This window comes from Rattus rattus, chromosome 2, assembly GCF_011064425.1.
Source record: "Rattus rattus isolate New Zealand chromosome 2, Rrattus_CSIRO_v1, whole genome shotgun sequence".
In the NCBI taxonomy this organism is placed as follows: domain Eukaryota; kingdom Metazoa; phylum Chordata; class Mammalia; order Rodentia; family Muridae; genus Rattus; species Rattus rattus.
The window spans coordinates 199008508-199024545 of record NC_046155.1 but is presented as its reverse complement, the minus strand read 5'-3'; the positions used below and the strand labels follow the sequence as shown (position 1 = coordinate 199024545).

General features: G+C 44.4%; 1 pseudogene; it reads right to left on the bottom strand.

Annotated features, from left to right (window-relative positions):
• Window positions 1-13851: 13851 nt before the first annotated feature.
• On the bottom strand, window positions 13852-14437 carry LOC116894642 (annotated as a pseudogene).
• Window positions 14438-16038: the final 1601 nt, after the last annotated feature.

The following is a 16038-nucleotide window of genomic DNA, read 5'->3' as shown; positions in this document are numbered from 1 at the left end:
TGTGAGTTGCCCTCAGACCTACCACATAAGCTCTGTGGTACACATGCAGGTGCACACACACGCATGCACCTCTGTACATACACGCATGCATGCATACATACATACACAGGAAAAGAGAGAGAGAGACTCTCACAAAGTAAATGTAAAAAAAAAATTGAGATAAGAGTCTCACAAGTTGCCCAGGTTACCCTTGAACACAGGATTTTAGGATCCTCTAGCCTCAGTCCTTGACCTTCTAGGATAACAGACATATACCACCATGCCTATGCCCAGCTAGGACAAGAAGCTTTTTTTTTTTTTTTTTTTTTTTTTATGTCAGTATTCTTCTTTCATTTCTGTTTATTTTCCTGGAAGGGACAGAGTAAATCCTTACCGGCAGGGATCCAGCCCCACCCCCCACTCCAGGAGCCTCTAGCTGGCTGGCCTCCATCAGTCCATCTGGATAGCACAAGATGAATTCAGTGAAGGAGACAAGGCAGAGGATGAGTGAGGAGGGCTACCCAGCCCTAGGCTATCTGTTCCTTATCTACTCCAGAACTCTGTGGTCTCCCTCAAGAAACCTTCCCAAGCTTACCTCCCCATCATGTGGGTTACCTGCTATGCCCAGAATCTGACCCCCTCCTCTTCTTCCTCTTCCTCCTCCTCTTCCTTTTCCTCTTCCTCTTCCTCCTTTTCCTCTTCTTCCTCTTCCTCCTTTTGAGTTTTTCAAGACTGGGATTCTCTGTGTAGCTCTAGCTATCCCAAAACTCACTGTGTAGACTAGGCTGGACTCGAACTCAGAGATCTACTTCCTGCCTCCCGAGTGCTGGGAGGGCTAAAGATGCCTTCCCTCCTGCCTGTGGGCCTGAAGGAGGGTGGTTCTCTCTGAGGCTCTGTCCTACAGCATCAGCAATGGGTGTGCCTCCTTTACACCCTGGCTTCACACAGGACACAAGCTGCCCTGGTGAAAGAGCCACAGGCCAGGGCTGGAAAGCTTGAAAAGTCATGATGTAAGCAGCCAGTCTACCTGAGTCTGAGTACAAGCACATCGTCCTATTCGGTAGCAGGCTGCTGGCTCGGGGTGCTAGTCCGCCCTGCTTCTTCAGAGTGAGTCACAGCCTGAGCTGTCCAGGATCCCAGAGCAAGTGAAAGACTAAAAACACAGGATCTTTTTTTTTTTTTTTTTTCAGAGCTGGGGATCGAACTCAGGGCCTTGCACTTCCTAGGCAAGCGCTCTACCACTGAGCTAAATCCCCAACCCCTAAAACACAGGATCTTAACTGGTTTCTCTTTTTTGCATTTTTTAAAAACAAATAATATTAAAGACTGATTTACCTATTTTTATAGGTAGGAGTGTTTTGCTTGTTTATATTAGTGTCTGTACCAAGTACATGCCTGGTGCCCAAGAAAGTGAAAAGAAGGTGTAAGATCCCCGGGAACTGGAGTTATGGGGTGTGAGTTGTCATGGGGGTGCTGGGAACTGAACCTGGGTTCTTTGTTAGGGCAGCCAGTGCTCCTCACTGCTAGGCTGTCTTCCAGTTCCTCTCTCACTTTGCTTGGATTTCTGAGATAGGATCTTACCCTGTGTCCCAGGCTGGCCTGGAACTCATGCAATCCTCCTGCCTCAGCCTCCTAAGTGATGGGGTTGTTTATTATTATTTAATTTATTTATTTAAACACAACCTCACACTGCCTACCAAAGTAGTCCCCACCTGCTCTGAATATTTCTTGAATTAATGAAAAGAACGACATTTAAGAAAGGAAGAACGGAGACAGAGAAAGGAAGGGGATAAATGTAAAGGACCTTAAGATGGGTGAGAACCATTTTGGACAGGGAATTTCTTTTGCCAACGAAGAGTGAGGCCAAGAGGCCAGGCCTCTGCAGCTGTTCCTTTTGCTTCTTGATCTGCAGCTGGGCTAGAAATGATTTGTTTTTATTTTTTTGGCTTGAGCTGCTAATCACCATGCCAGGAGGCTTGTGTTTGAGGATGGGAGTGGGGTGGAGAATAAAGAGAGAGAGAGAGAGAGAGAGAGAGAGAGAGAGAGAGAGAGAGAGAGAGAGAAAGAAAGAAAAGGCCACTCAGGAACATGGGGAGAGAGTGGGGGAAGGGGAAGGGGAGAGAAAGGGGTCAGAGATTCAGAGAAAGAAAAGGGGCAGAGAGCGAGGAGGAGCCAAACAGTCTTTTTGCAGCAAGCCAGGCCTACCCTGGCTATTGCCAGGTCCCTGTTAGGTGGAGCCTAGAGGAATGCTAACATTTCTAAACAATCCTAATCCAGGGTCCTCCTCATCCAATCAGGAGGGGCGCTCCACCCACAGAGCTTCTTAGGTATATATGGTTTCTAAGTAAAAACAAAACAACAACAGCAAAAAACCTGGGTGTGGCGGTATACAATTTTAGTTCCTGCACTCAGGAGGCAGAGGCTGGAGGATCTCTGAGTTCAAGACCAGCCTGGTCTACACAGAGAGTGCCAGAACTACACTAATAGACTCTGTCTCAACAACCCTTCCCACTTCAAGCCCAAATCAAAAAATTAATTTTTTTTTTTTTTTTTTTTGGAGCTGGGACCCGAACCCAGGGCCTTGCGCTTGCTAGGCAAGCATTCTACCACTGGGCCAAATCCTCAACCCAAATTATTAATTTTTTAAATGTGTTTTGCTTGCATGCATGCATGTATGTGTACCATGTGTGTGCTAGGCACTGGCAGTGGCCAGAAGAAAAGACTAGAATGGGAGTTACAGGAATTATGAGCCACAGCATAGGTGCTAGGAGTCCCAGGTCCTTTGCCAGAGCAATACGTGATCTTAACCACTGAGCCATCTCTCCGGCTCCCTGACTTCTAACTTTTGATTCTTAGCTTGCTTGTTTGTTGAAGCCATTAACACCAGCAACAAACATTCCGAGTATGGTGGGCTGAACCTTAATCCTAGGACTGGAGATAAGGAAGCAAGGGGTCCTTGGATTTGAGCTTAGGTTGGTTAAATAGTGAGACCCTGTTTCAAAACCAAAACCACATGAAATCAAAATAGAACACCACTGGGCTGGCAAGATGGCTCAATAGGTAAAGATGTTTGCCACAAAGCCTGACCATCTAGGCGCTCACATAGTAAAAGGAGAGGGCTGACCTCAATATTTGTCCTTAGACATCCTCAGGAATGCTGTAGCAAAAATGTATTTAAACACACATACTCACACACAAATTCACACACTCCCCACCCCCACAGTCACATACACAGTCATACACACACATACTCACACATTCACACACACATACTCATACACAAATTCACACACTCCCACCACACACACACACACACACACACACACACATATCACACATACACACACAAACTCATACACACACTCCCACACACACAGTCACACACACAGTCATACACACACATACTCCCCCCCCACAGAGTCATACACACAGTCATACACATACTCATTCACACACACACACACACACACACACACACACACACAAATTCACGCACTCCCACATATCATACTCACATACACGGAGTCACACACACACAATCATACACACATACACACATACACACGCAAATTCACACACACACACATTCACATACACACATGCTTACATACACTCACATATTAAATATACTAAAAAAATAACAAAGATAAGATTTTGGTTTCTTTGCTTGTTCGTTTGAGAGAGTCATATTCTGTAGTCCAAGATGACCTTGAATTTTGGGGCAATCCTCTGCATTACATAAAACCAGGAGTGGCAGGAGCACATACCTGTAAATCTCAGCCCTCGGAGGATGGGATCCAGGGCAAACAGATGTATGTTAGGCAGATACTTTCCCAACTAAACTGTCCTTTTGGCTGGAGAATTTCATTTTTCTGGGCGGGAGTTCCGGGAATCCCAAGCCAGCCTCTGGCAGGCTGTGCAGCCAGTGGTGACTTTGAACTCCTGATTGTCTTGCCCTCCAAGGTGGGTGCCGCTGTATTTAGATTACAAAAGACATTTCCAAAATCTTTTCTAACAGCTGCAGGAAAAACCCGGAGGAAGAGATATTTGCATTTATATGCAAATTGACTTTAAAAATTCTCCACAGTCACAGAGGGAAAAGATGAGGATTCTAGGTGAGACTATGCAGCAAAATGGAAAAAAAAAGATTTTTCTTTCTCTCTTTCTGGTTAGTGCCTAAAGGAAACTCTGGAATTAAATGCTGAAGAAATTGGATGTATATAAAACACAAAGAAAGGCTGGAGAGATGGCTCAGTGGTGAAGAGCACTGACTGCTCTTCCTAGATGTCCTGAGTTCAAATCCCAGCAACCACATGGTGGCTCACAACCATCTGTAATGGGATCTGATGCCCTGTTTGGCGTGTCTGAAGACAGCTACAGTGTACTTATAATAAATAAGTAAATCTTTAAAAAAAAATCCCACAAAGAAAACAAAACCCTCTTCTCAGAAGAAATGAATGAATAATTTTACTGCTCAGCCTGGCCTAAAGGTAAATCAGGAGCCTTGTTCTTTCTTTCTGCCTGCTTGCGTGCGTGCATGTGTGTGGAGCCCAGAGCCATGGTTCCTCAGGAGCTGTCCACCTTGTACCTCTCACTGGTCTGGAACTCACCAATTAGGCCAGACTGGCCGCCTAGCAAGGCCCCAGAGCTCACCTCCACAGCCTTAGCATTGGGGCTACTTCTGGGCCCAGGCACAGTTTTAAGTGGATTCTTGAACTCAGGTCCCTAGGCTTGCATGGAAAGCATTTAACCACTGAGCTATCTTTCCCCTCTCCCCTGAGCCTGTTTTTTCTGTTTGCTGTAAGATTTATTATTATCGTGTTTAATTTCGTGTCTGTGGGTCTGTGTGCAGGCATTTGCATGTGCCCTCAGAGGCCAGAGGAGTCAGACGCTCCTAGTACTGAGACGTTAGGCAGGTGTGAGCTGATTGGCTTCCTATTTTATTTATTTATTTTTAATCTTTTGAGACAGGGTTTCACACTGTAGCCGAGGTTGGCCTGGAATCTACTATGTAGCCCAGGTTAGCCTTGAATTACAGCCTCAAAACAGACAGAAATGCTGCCTTCTCAGTAAGAGTAGAAGTAGAACTGGGTGTAGGTGGGTGGGGATTCATTTTAATGGCAGAAAAGACCTCTTTTTAAAAATTATATTCTAAAATTTTTTTTTAGTTTTATTTTATGTGTTTGTGTTTTTGGCCTGCATACACACACACACACACACACACACACACACACACACACACACACACACACACACACGCAAGCCTGGTGCCCTCAGAGGCCAGAAAAATGATTGGATCCTGTGGAACTGGAGTAACAGAGGTTGTGAGCTGGGTGCTGGGAAACCCAGGTCCTCTGCAGGAGCAGTAAGTGTCCCTAACCACTGAGCTATCTTTCCAACTCCTACATTTTTAAAAAACTCTTTTGACACAGCGTCTTTCTATGTAGCTCAGGCTGGCCTTGAACTCCCAGCAATCCCCCTACTTCGGCTCCCAGGTGCAGACATTAAGTAAGCATTAATTAACAATGACTAGCAATATTTAAAACTTTGGAAATTAAAATCCTTACTATGCTCAGAGTAGGCATTTGGAGCATGCACCAACCTCCTGTCAGGAGCCTCTCCAGGCACGTCAGGCTGACCACCCTGGAAGGCTGCCTTGCTGCCCCTCACTCATGTGACTTGGCCTCCTGTGTGTGGTTGATTCCAGGAACATGGATCCAAGAGCTTCTTCATTCAAAGGTGCTTCTTTCCAGGAAAAGATTCAGTAGCCACAACTAGCGGGGAGCCTCTCAGCCGGCCACTAACCAGCACTGTGCCCTTATTTGGGAATAGACATTTTGGGACCCCCTCTTCAGAAGCAGGCTTTGGGCAGGACAACAAGAAGAGTTTCTGTTTTATTCTTGCAAAAATTTAAAAGCCCACTGCAGTGTCCAGGCCTGAGAACGGACAGCCGCGGGGTGGAAAGAACCCCTTCGCAGTGGGCCAGCTGTGTGCCTTCTCCTCTATAGCTTTATTGCTCAACCCCACTTTGCCATCTGGGAGCAAACAAATTCCATGTTTGGCCTTAGTTAGTTCAAGTTCACATGTTGCCCCCGCCCAACCCCCACCCCCACCTCCCTCTTACAGAGTCCAGACTGGGCCAATACTGAAACAGTGACAGCCTTTGTTTTCTCATCTTCATATAACTTATTTATGGAAATCCTATATGCAGCTGGGCGTGGTGATGCTTGCCTTTAATCTCTCACTCAGGAGATAGAGATAGGTAGATCTCCGTGAGTTCGAAGCCAGCCTTGGCTACACAATGAGTTTCAGGTTAACTAGGACACATAGTAAGACCGTAACACAATATATGTATAAAGACATACAACTAGATGTTTGCTACACATGGTGAAGAGATCATCACGATACAGCTTTTGTCTCACGTGTGTTTGTATGTGTTGAGAAGACAGGATTTTTATGTTTGTTTCTTGTTTTCTGAGACAGCATCTCACTCTGTAGCTCAGGCTTGGTTAGAACTCATAATGTAGCCCAAGCTAGCCCCCAGCTTATGGCTATCACCCTTCCCTGGGCCCCCAAATGCTGCTCTAACAGGTTACACCACATCTAGATAATACCCACTCTTACCTTGTACATAGATTTGTTATTTGAAATGTGTTTGTGTGGGAAGTGGGTATGTGTGTACATGTGTCTGTGCCATTTACCAGTTGCTCCCGTGGCTTGCTCACTTGGCTTTCTTAGACATACCTGGACGCCTGCCCAGGGACAGCACTGCCCACAGTGACCTTTCACATCGACCTTAAGAGTTTCAGTCATATTAGCCACAGAGCATTTAAAACATGAACCTGTAGAGACATTTCAGACTCAAGACACACTGCACCACACTACAAATCTATATAGACATGGTGGATCTGTCTGTCTGTCCATCTGTCTGTCCATCTGTCTGTCCGTCTATCTATCTATCTATCTATCTATCTATCTATCTATCTATCTATCTATCTATCTACTGAGAACAGTCTTAGAAGGATTAATTTCTCCAGTGGAGATCTGTTTGAGAGAAACAAAATGACTTTTCCAAGTCACATAAAAGTGATACGCTCTCTTCTGGTGTGTCTGAAGAAAGCAAAGTGTACTTATATACATAAAAGAAATCTTTAAAAAAATGTTACAAAGAATACTAAATGTAAATATATATATATGTATGTATATATATACATTAGATTATATCCAATTCTATCGGATTTTAAAAGTTTTGTTTTATTATGACATTTTTTCAATTGAAAATAGATTTTTAAAATTTATTTAATGTATAAATGTTCTGCTGCATATAATATGAATGCCAAAATAAGGCATCCGATCCCACTACAGATGGTTGTGAGCCACCATGTAGTTGCTGGGAATTGAACTCAGGACCTTTGGAAGATTAGCCAGTGCTCTTAACTGCTAAGCCATCTCACCAGTCTTTGATCAGTTTTTTTTTAAAGAGTGAGTTTTAAAAAATGTTTTTTGATTTATTTATGTATATAAGTATTTGCCTGCTTGTGTGTTTGTGTGCCGGTGTGTGTGTGTGTGTGTGTGTGTGTGTGTGTGTGTGTGTGTGTGTGTGTGTATAGTTCCTACAGAGACCAGAAGTAGGCATTGGACACCGGGAACTAGAATTACATATGGATGCTAGGAACTGAAGCTGGGTCCCTTGCAAGAGTTTCTACAACAAATGTTATTAACCACTGAGCCATCTCTCTGTCATGAAGATAAGGGATTCATTCTCTGAAACTGTGAGCAAATCTTCAATTAAATATTTTCTTCTGTAAGTTGCCTTGGATACAAGGCAAAGTCTCTTCACACCAATGGAACTGTAAGTAAGATACCTTGTCTCACTGTGCGCGTGTGTGCGTGCGTGTGTGTGTGCGTGTGTGTGTGTGTGTGTGTGTGTGTGTGTGTGTGTGTGTGTAGCCTAAATCAAGGCACATTATAAAAACCATGCCAGCCCTGAAGGTATATTCTACACAGAAGAAGAAGAAGAAAGGTAGGTTTATACATGACATCACTACCTCTCATGAGAGGAACCAATGTACATAAGAACTGGGAAGATATCAATCACTTCCAACAAACTCTTGACATGGGCAAGGGAGGATGAACAGCACTGCCAGGAATTCAACCAGTTCAAGCAACTGATCCCAATGATAGGGGGCAGCAAACGTGGCCACAGGAGATAACGAAGCTCAGGGCGGAACTGAATGAGCTAGAGGGTAGGGAAACAATACTGAGAATCAAAGAGCAGTTTCTTTGGAGAGACTAACAAGTCAGTCTGTTGCTAATTGGCCAAAAGAAAAAGACAGTAGAAAATTAATAAAGTTAGCAATGGAAGGCAATTGTTAGAATGAACACCAATGACATCCAGAGGACCATTAGAGAACATTTGAATACTTATATTCCAACAAGCTGAAAAAGCTAAAAGAACTGCATGGTCTTTCACACGAGACCCTTTCACATTTAAACCAAGGAAATTAGACAATTTATAGAGATCCACCGCAAGCAATGTGATTTGCATGGTAACTGAACGTCTCCCTCATCAGATAGATTCACTGCTGAATTCTACCAAATGTTGATCACACAGTGATACTGTTCAAATTGTTTCATAAAATAGAAAGGGATTGAACACAACCAAACTTATTCTATGACCATCGTTAACATTATACTGACACCAGATAGGACATTACAATAGAATAAAGAAAAGCACAAACCAATCTTGCTATTGAACATAGATGCATATATGCTCAACGGGATACTAGTAAGAGCCAGGTATGGTGGTGCACACCTGTAATAGGGCACTCTGGAGGCATAGGCAGGCAGATCTCTGAGTCTGAGGCTAGCCTGGTCTACAGAGTGAGTTCCATGATATCTAGGAAGAGAGACCCTGTCTCAAAGACAAAACAAAACAAAAGAGATACTAGCAAGCTGAATTCAACAACATATTAAGAACATACAAATGACCACATTGGTTTTATCCCAGAGATGCAAGGTTCGCTCACATATCCAAAATGAAAAAGATTTGAGTGTCTCCCTGTTTAACCCGGGTTAGCCTAGAGGTCTCTGTGCTTCCAAGGGCAAGTGTGCACACACGTGTGCACGTGTGCACACACACACACACACACACACACACACACAGAGTGACTTGAAAGTAGACTGATTTTTGGACTGTGGAGACACTCATGAAGGATTGGTTTTCCATGTGAGCATGTTAGAATACCTAGAAACAAAAAGACAATTCCAGTACATCATGACGTCATTATATTTGTTTATTGACATTTTTCTTTTCTTCTTCCTTTCTGCTTAAATTCTGAATCAGGGTCCATGTAGTCCAGTGTGGCCTTGAATTCAGAATGTAACTAAGGCCACCCTTGAACTTCTGACCTTCTTTCAGGGGGCAGAATGCTGGGATTTCAGGTGAGCCCTACCAGGCTCGGATCCTTTTTATCCTTTAAGTAACTTGCAAACAACGATGACAGAAAGAAAGATACCGTTTTAGGATTTTGAATGTGGTGTCAGATTCATATTCTCATTAGAGTCTCCTGTTTTGTTTTGAGTCAGGATCTCAGGTAGCTCAAGCAGTGCTCAAACTTGCTATGTAGCCAAGGCTAGATCTTGAACCTCAGCCCACCCCCACTCTTTTCTGTCTTCAGCTCCTAAGAGCTAGAATCACAGATATGCACCACACCCAACTTCATTCTTCTCTGAGAAATAATGATGAGATATTGTTTGCCAGCTCTGTTGTCATGGAAAGTTAGCCGCAGCAAACAAACAAAAAAATGACAGGCAAATCCATATATTAAACATAACTGTGCTTAGGCTATTCAGCATACTTTATGAACTTGATAAATTCCCTTCTGTGTTCATGATGACCTCTAGTTTGGAAAGAAATATTCAGATTTATTTCCATGCTTTTGGAATGTTCAAGAAACCCTCTCCTGATGGGGAAAGGCACACGCAGTCTTCTGGGAGTTGCTGTGCAGATCAGAAAGGGAGTGTGATGTGTACAAGAGCCCAGTGATTGTATGTGGCCACACAGGGAAGGGCAGCTTCTGTCACATACAACATGGGGAGATGCAAATCTGAGCCGAGTTGTGGGACAGAGCATATCTTTAGTGTCAGCACTCAGGTCTCTGGGTTCTGGATTACAGAGTGAGTTCCAGGAGAAGGAAAGAGGAGGAAGAAGGAAGAAGGAAGAAGGGGAAGAAAGAAGAAGGAGAAGGAAGGAAGAAAGAAGAAGAAAAGAGGGTTCTTCTGTTCAAAACACAGACTATAAATAACCTCCCTCTGTTTTGTCAATACTGCCAGACTAGACAATTAGATTAGCCTTCCCCATCCAACGCTTCTTGCTGGCTGTGGGACTGAACTGTGCACATGTGTGTGAAGGAGTATCTGTATGCATGGGCGAAGTTCAAGGAGCTGCTGAAGACAGATGACCAGGAGATCAAAACGTCAGGCTAAATGGCCCCCACCCCCCACTTCTTTCTTCTTGACATTTTAAATACCATTATGCCATAAAAGCACATAACCCCTTTGCTCATCAATTTCCCGACCTTTGGAGACAAGAACGGCAAATGTGAGGCCCAAATGAAAAGCATAAACGTAGTGGCTTTCCTTAGCTGTACAGTCACCTCAGAATTAGAGTTTCATAGTTAAAGCCATTAGTGCCAGGTGATTTTACTTGCAAATATGGGATCTTTTACTAGCAGTTCAGATTTGTCACCTCTCTCTTTTTTTGTTGTTTTTAGATAAGATTTTACTGCAGTTCAGGCTGACCTGTGTTTGTTATAATCCTCCTGTCTCCATTTTGGGTTTTTTTGTTTTTGTTTTTTGCTTTTTTGTATGTCTCCCTTTTCTAACAATTCTTAAATTTTATTTTATGTGTATGAGCGTTTTGCCTGCATGTGTGTGTCTGTGCACGTTGTCCATGTCTGAATCGGAAGAGACTGAGGGATTTCCTGGGGACAGGAGTTACAGACAGTTGTGAGCCTCCATGAGGATGCTGAGAATAGAATCCGAGGTCTCTGGATTCGAGTGCTTTAAACAGCTCGGCCATGTCTCCAGCCTCCTCTCCTTTGAAATCATGACGACCCTTTACTTCCACTCAGCCCTGCCCCCTTCCATGTCTTTATCTCTCCTATTTCTTTGCTGTTCTGTAACTACACTGGAATCACTGTGCCATTCAACACACACGTTCCACCCCTTCCTTCTTGCTGTGGTCACAAAGATTCACTCAGGCACCCACACCTGCTCCTCCCATGTGCTTTCTGGGAAGCTGGCTGCCTGGTGGACACAGAGAAGTCATTTGGCTCAGGTCCAGATTCACTGACATAACAATTTTCTTAATCAAGGATGGCCATGTGCAGAGGCCTGCTGGAGCGCCTGGTGTAAGGCTGCCGATTCTTCCTATACAGTCTGGGGTTGAGCATGGTCTCTCTCTGTGCTTGGATGGAGGAAACTTGAGCCCCAGAGTAAGCTTTAAGTCAGGGAGCAGAAGATAGATAGAGACACTGGGTCATGAGGACTTTACCAGCCCTAGCATGACTCTCAGCTCACAGCCTACCTCCTTTTGGGAGTGGTGATGAAAATTGGGTTTTCTGTTATTTAAGCAATGAAATATTACTTAATAGATATATTGAGAATATAACTAGGTCTAGTGATATACACCTGCAGAAAATCATTTGAACCCAAATTGTTTTAACACACACACACACACACACACACACACACACACACACACACACACACACACACGAAGACCTCAAACTTGCTTTGTAAACAAGGCTAAGACTTGAACCCTCGATCACCTCCCAAGAGCTGGGGTCACAGATATCTAGGACACGTAGCTTCCTTCTGCCTTTGTGAGAAGTAAGGACAAAGCATTGCTCGCTGGCCCTGTTGCCTTAGCATTTGTCACCTCCAACAAATGTAGAGCTCTGTGCTGGCTGGTTTGTGTGTCAACTTGACACAAGCTGGAGTTATCACAGAAAAGGAAATGCCTCCATGAGACCCAGCTATAAGGCATTTTCTCAACTAGTGGTCAAGGTGGGAAGACCCAGCCCATTGTGGGTGGTGCCATCCCTGGACTGGTGGTCTTGGGTTCTATAAGAAAGCAAGCTGAGCAAGTCAGGGGAAGCAAGCCAGTAAGTAACACCTCTCCATGGCCTCTGCATCAGCTCCTGCTTCCTGACCTGTGTGAGTTCCTTTGGTGATGAAATAGCAATGTGGAAGTGTAAGCTGAATAAACCCTTTCCTCCCCAACTTGCTTCTTGGTCATGATGATTGTGCAGGTATAGAAACCCTTACTAAGACAAGCTCCATACAAAATCCATTTGTTAAAAGACAATTGTGGGGCTGGAGAGATGGTTCAGCAGTTAAGAGCACTAACTGCTCTTCCAGAGGTCCTGAGTTCAATTCCCAGGAACCACATGGTGGCTCACAGTCATCTGTGATGGGATCTGATGTCCTCTTCTAGCGTGTCTGAAGACAGAGACAGTGTAATTAATATATAATAAATACAACTTTAAAAAAAAAAAAGACAATAGTGCTTGGGTAAGCAGCATGTGTTGTGAGCTTGACAATTTTTCTTTTGTCTTCATAATTGCCTCCAGTTTGGAGATAAATATAATGGGATGTCCAACAAACCATCTCCTGATAGGGAAAAGCACACAACCTTCTGGGAGTCGCTGTGTAGGTTAGGAAGAAAGACTCAAGTGTACAAGAGCCCTGTGATTTTATGCAACTGAGTGTGTGTGTGTGTGTGTGTGTGTGTGTGTGTGTGTGTGTGTGTGCGCGCACGCGCGGTGTTTTCCTGGAAATTTTGAACTACTGAAGGTGAACAGATTATAGCATGACTGTTATTAAAATGGTCCTCACAGTTCCAAGTGGAGGGTTTCATCATACCATGTGTGGGGATGGTGGGTTTGAAGAAGCACCTGAGCTGTTGGAGGCCAAGGTGGAGCTGTGGTCTCTTATGTGGTTTCTGTGTGTGGGGGGGGAACCACATGAGGCCACATAAGCAGTTTAGAATTAGCTGCTCTGAGTCGCTTCAGCAGTTTTGGGGAACCAGGGCCTGTTACTGGTTGTTTGTACCTGGGCTGCTGGGATAACATGTTTGTACAATGGCTGGAGAGAGAGAGAGAGAGAGAGAGAGAGAGAGAGAGAGTGTCTGTATTGGGGAGTAGAATAAGGGAGGGGGTTAAAATGTTGACCCTAGGTTGCTGCATTGCCTTATTGATGAATCATTATTTCTAGGAATTCACTAACCCTGAGAGAAGCAGTGGGTGAACAAGATTCATCTGTGTATCAAAGCCTCAGAGCAAATGGAATAAAGTCATAGTTAATGGATATACACTCCGAAAGTTTGGTCCAGCACTTAGGAGCTCATGATACTATTAGCACAGCAAAGAGAACGGAGAAACCATTAGAGATGGTCCTTCCCAATGCTACTACATTTATCTGAGCAAAAGGAGCACACACAGTCTCACGGGCCGGGGCATGCTCTATTGATGGGGAGGAGGCCTTCTTTGCTGGATTGCTAAGCGGATGGGATTCTCATCCAGAGCACTGGCTGCTATTCTCAGCTTATGAAATGCATGGAGCTTGGGGGAGCACAGCCAAAGCTACACCCTCATGGCACTACATCAAAGAATGAATTAGGTATAAACAAAACCAGAAAAGGGCTGTAGTGTAGTGTCCAGGGGGCTTGGGCTTAAAAATATTAGAGATCTAGATTTTATCATATCCATATCAAACAAAAAATTTTTTAAAAGCAGTCATGACATAAAATAGCAGCTCCTGTATGTAGCTTCTGCAAGTGTCACCTTCTTCAGAAGTTGCATCAATTCAATTTGCCTCATCAAAATTCTCCACCAGATCTGGAACTTCACCCTCCTCCTCCTCATCTCCGGTAGCAAGTGGTGCTTTTCCATCCACAGATTTTTCGGGCAGAGCTTCAGCCAGTCTCCTCAAACTAGTCAGACTGTCTGCAGCATGCTGGTTGAGGATGCCGGGAAGCATTTCTGTCAACCGCTTTGTCTCGGTGTGGCCTGTAACGGGGAAGGTGTTTGCTGCCAGAGATGCCTGGACTTGAGGGTTGTTAAAATGGATCACTGTTCCTTGGTTTGTAAACATGTTCATCTCTTCATACCTGTGTTATTGTTTACTCCTAACTTCTTAAGGAGAACTGCAGCTATTTATTTATTTGTTTGTTTGTTTGTTTATTTTTGTTGTCTTCTGTGCTGTTCTATGAACCACCTTCTTTCTACGAGCATTCTCCCCCATCCCCCCAATAAATAACCTCCACATCTCTCGGTGTCAGTCTCCTTTCCCTCGGATTTGCTAGCTTTGCAAACTTCCCCTGCTTTCCCACCAATGCTCACTTGTGCCTGCAGTTGGCGAGCTTTTCCTGGTTTATGATTGTTTCTTTCATCTTGTTGAAGTGGAAATGGGGCTTCGTGGGGGACTAAGGTTCACGTTCAGGGAGTCTCGGGCAGACCAGCTGAGATAAGGCCCACACACACAAGGAGAGGCAAGATGGCAGCTAGAGGGAGGCAGGACCTTTAGTTCTTTTAACCACACAATCCAACCACCAACCCCCTCCCCACTCTCTCCTTTCTTCTCTTCTTCCTTTGTAGAGCAGGATTAAACTAACTTTACCTTAAGCCATAACCTGAAAGTAAAAGATGTCAACTTAAATACATGGTTGAATTTATTCACTGGACATGTGTCTGTATTGATTGAGTTTATTCCTCAAGGCCTCCATTGGACAACGTGTATCTGTACCCTTTATCGTTTATTTGAGCTCAAGGCTTTCTGGCCTCTGACTTGTCAGAGAACTGATTATCTGAGACACACAGTTTTAGTTGTCCCACAGATGCTGCACTGTCAGATCCACAGAAACTCCGAGTTCATCACTCCCCTGCATCAGCCTCTTTTCTCCCATCGATGCTTGGCATTATGGGCCAAGAGTTCCACCTGTTTTCTCCAGGCCCCTACTCTTATCTTACAAGGCTCTATCTGCCAGGCTGGGAAACAGTAAGTCACTTATTGAAGGTCACATTGTTGGAGTGGGAGGAAAACAGCCCATATTGAGCCTGGGACAGGGAGGACAGCTCAGCGAGTATGAAAGTGCCAGGCATGAAGGTCCTGACAACCCGAGTTCAATCCTCAGAACTTGGGTAACAAGCCATGCAATGGCAGAAACCAGAGGTCTGACCTCAGTAAGGTGGGGAGCAAAACTCAAGCCCCACAAGTTGTCTCCTGGTCTTTACAAGCACACACAGACAAATGAATAAAAAGTAGACCTACAGGAGTACCTCCCAAAGCACAGTGGCCTCACCTAGGGAGAAGTTTACTTTCCCTTCACCCAAAATAGAAAGTGGCAGCCAGATGGCAAAGGTGCGACCTGGGCACATGGAGTCAGACACAGGGCTTCTTCCTTCTCAAAATGCCACACAGAGAGGTGACTCATTTCCAAATGTACCTCGTACAGAGTGCTAGCAGGCAGGAGGGAGGGAAGAAAGAAACTGTTCTTTTCCCATTGGAATCCCTGTCTGAGGCTGACTTCTTCAAAGCTGGCTGCTGACTTCATTAGTTGGTCACCACCATTCCTCCCTTCTTATGAGTACTAGATGAGGTCATCAGAACAGGACTCCAGTGTTGGTGTTTGTGGCTTTAAAAGAAGAGAAATCTGGGGGCTGGAGAGGTGGCTCAATGGTTAAGAGCACTGGCTGCTCTTCCAGAGATCCTGAGTTCAATTCCCAGCAACCACATGGTGGCTCACAACCATCTGTAATGGGATTCGATGCCCTCTTTCTGGTGTGTCTGAAAACAGCTACAGTGTACTCACATACATTAAATAAACCGAAGAAGGAGGAGGAGGAGGAGGAGGAGGAGGAGGAGGAGGAGGAGGAGGAGGAGGAGGAGGAGGAGGAGGAATCTGAGTTAGCTGAATTGCTATCTCACTCTGTGATGCCCTCTGCTGCCATTTTATTTTAAAGGCTTATTTTTAATTATGTGTCTGTGTGCTCT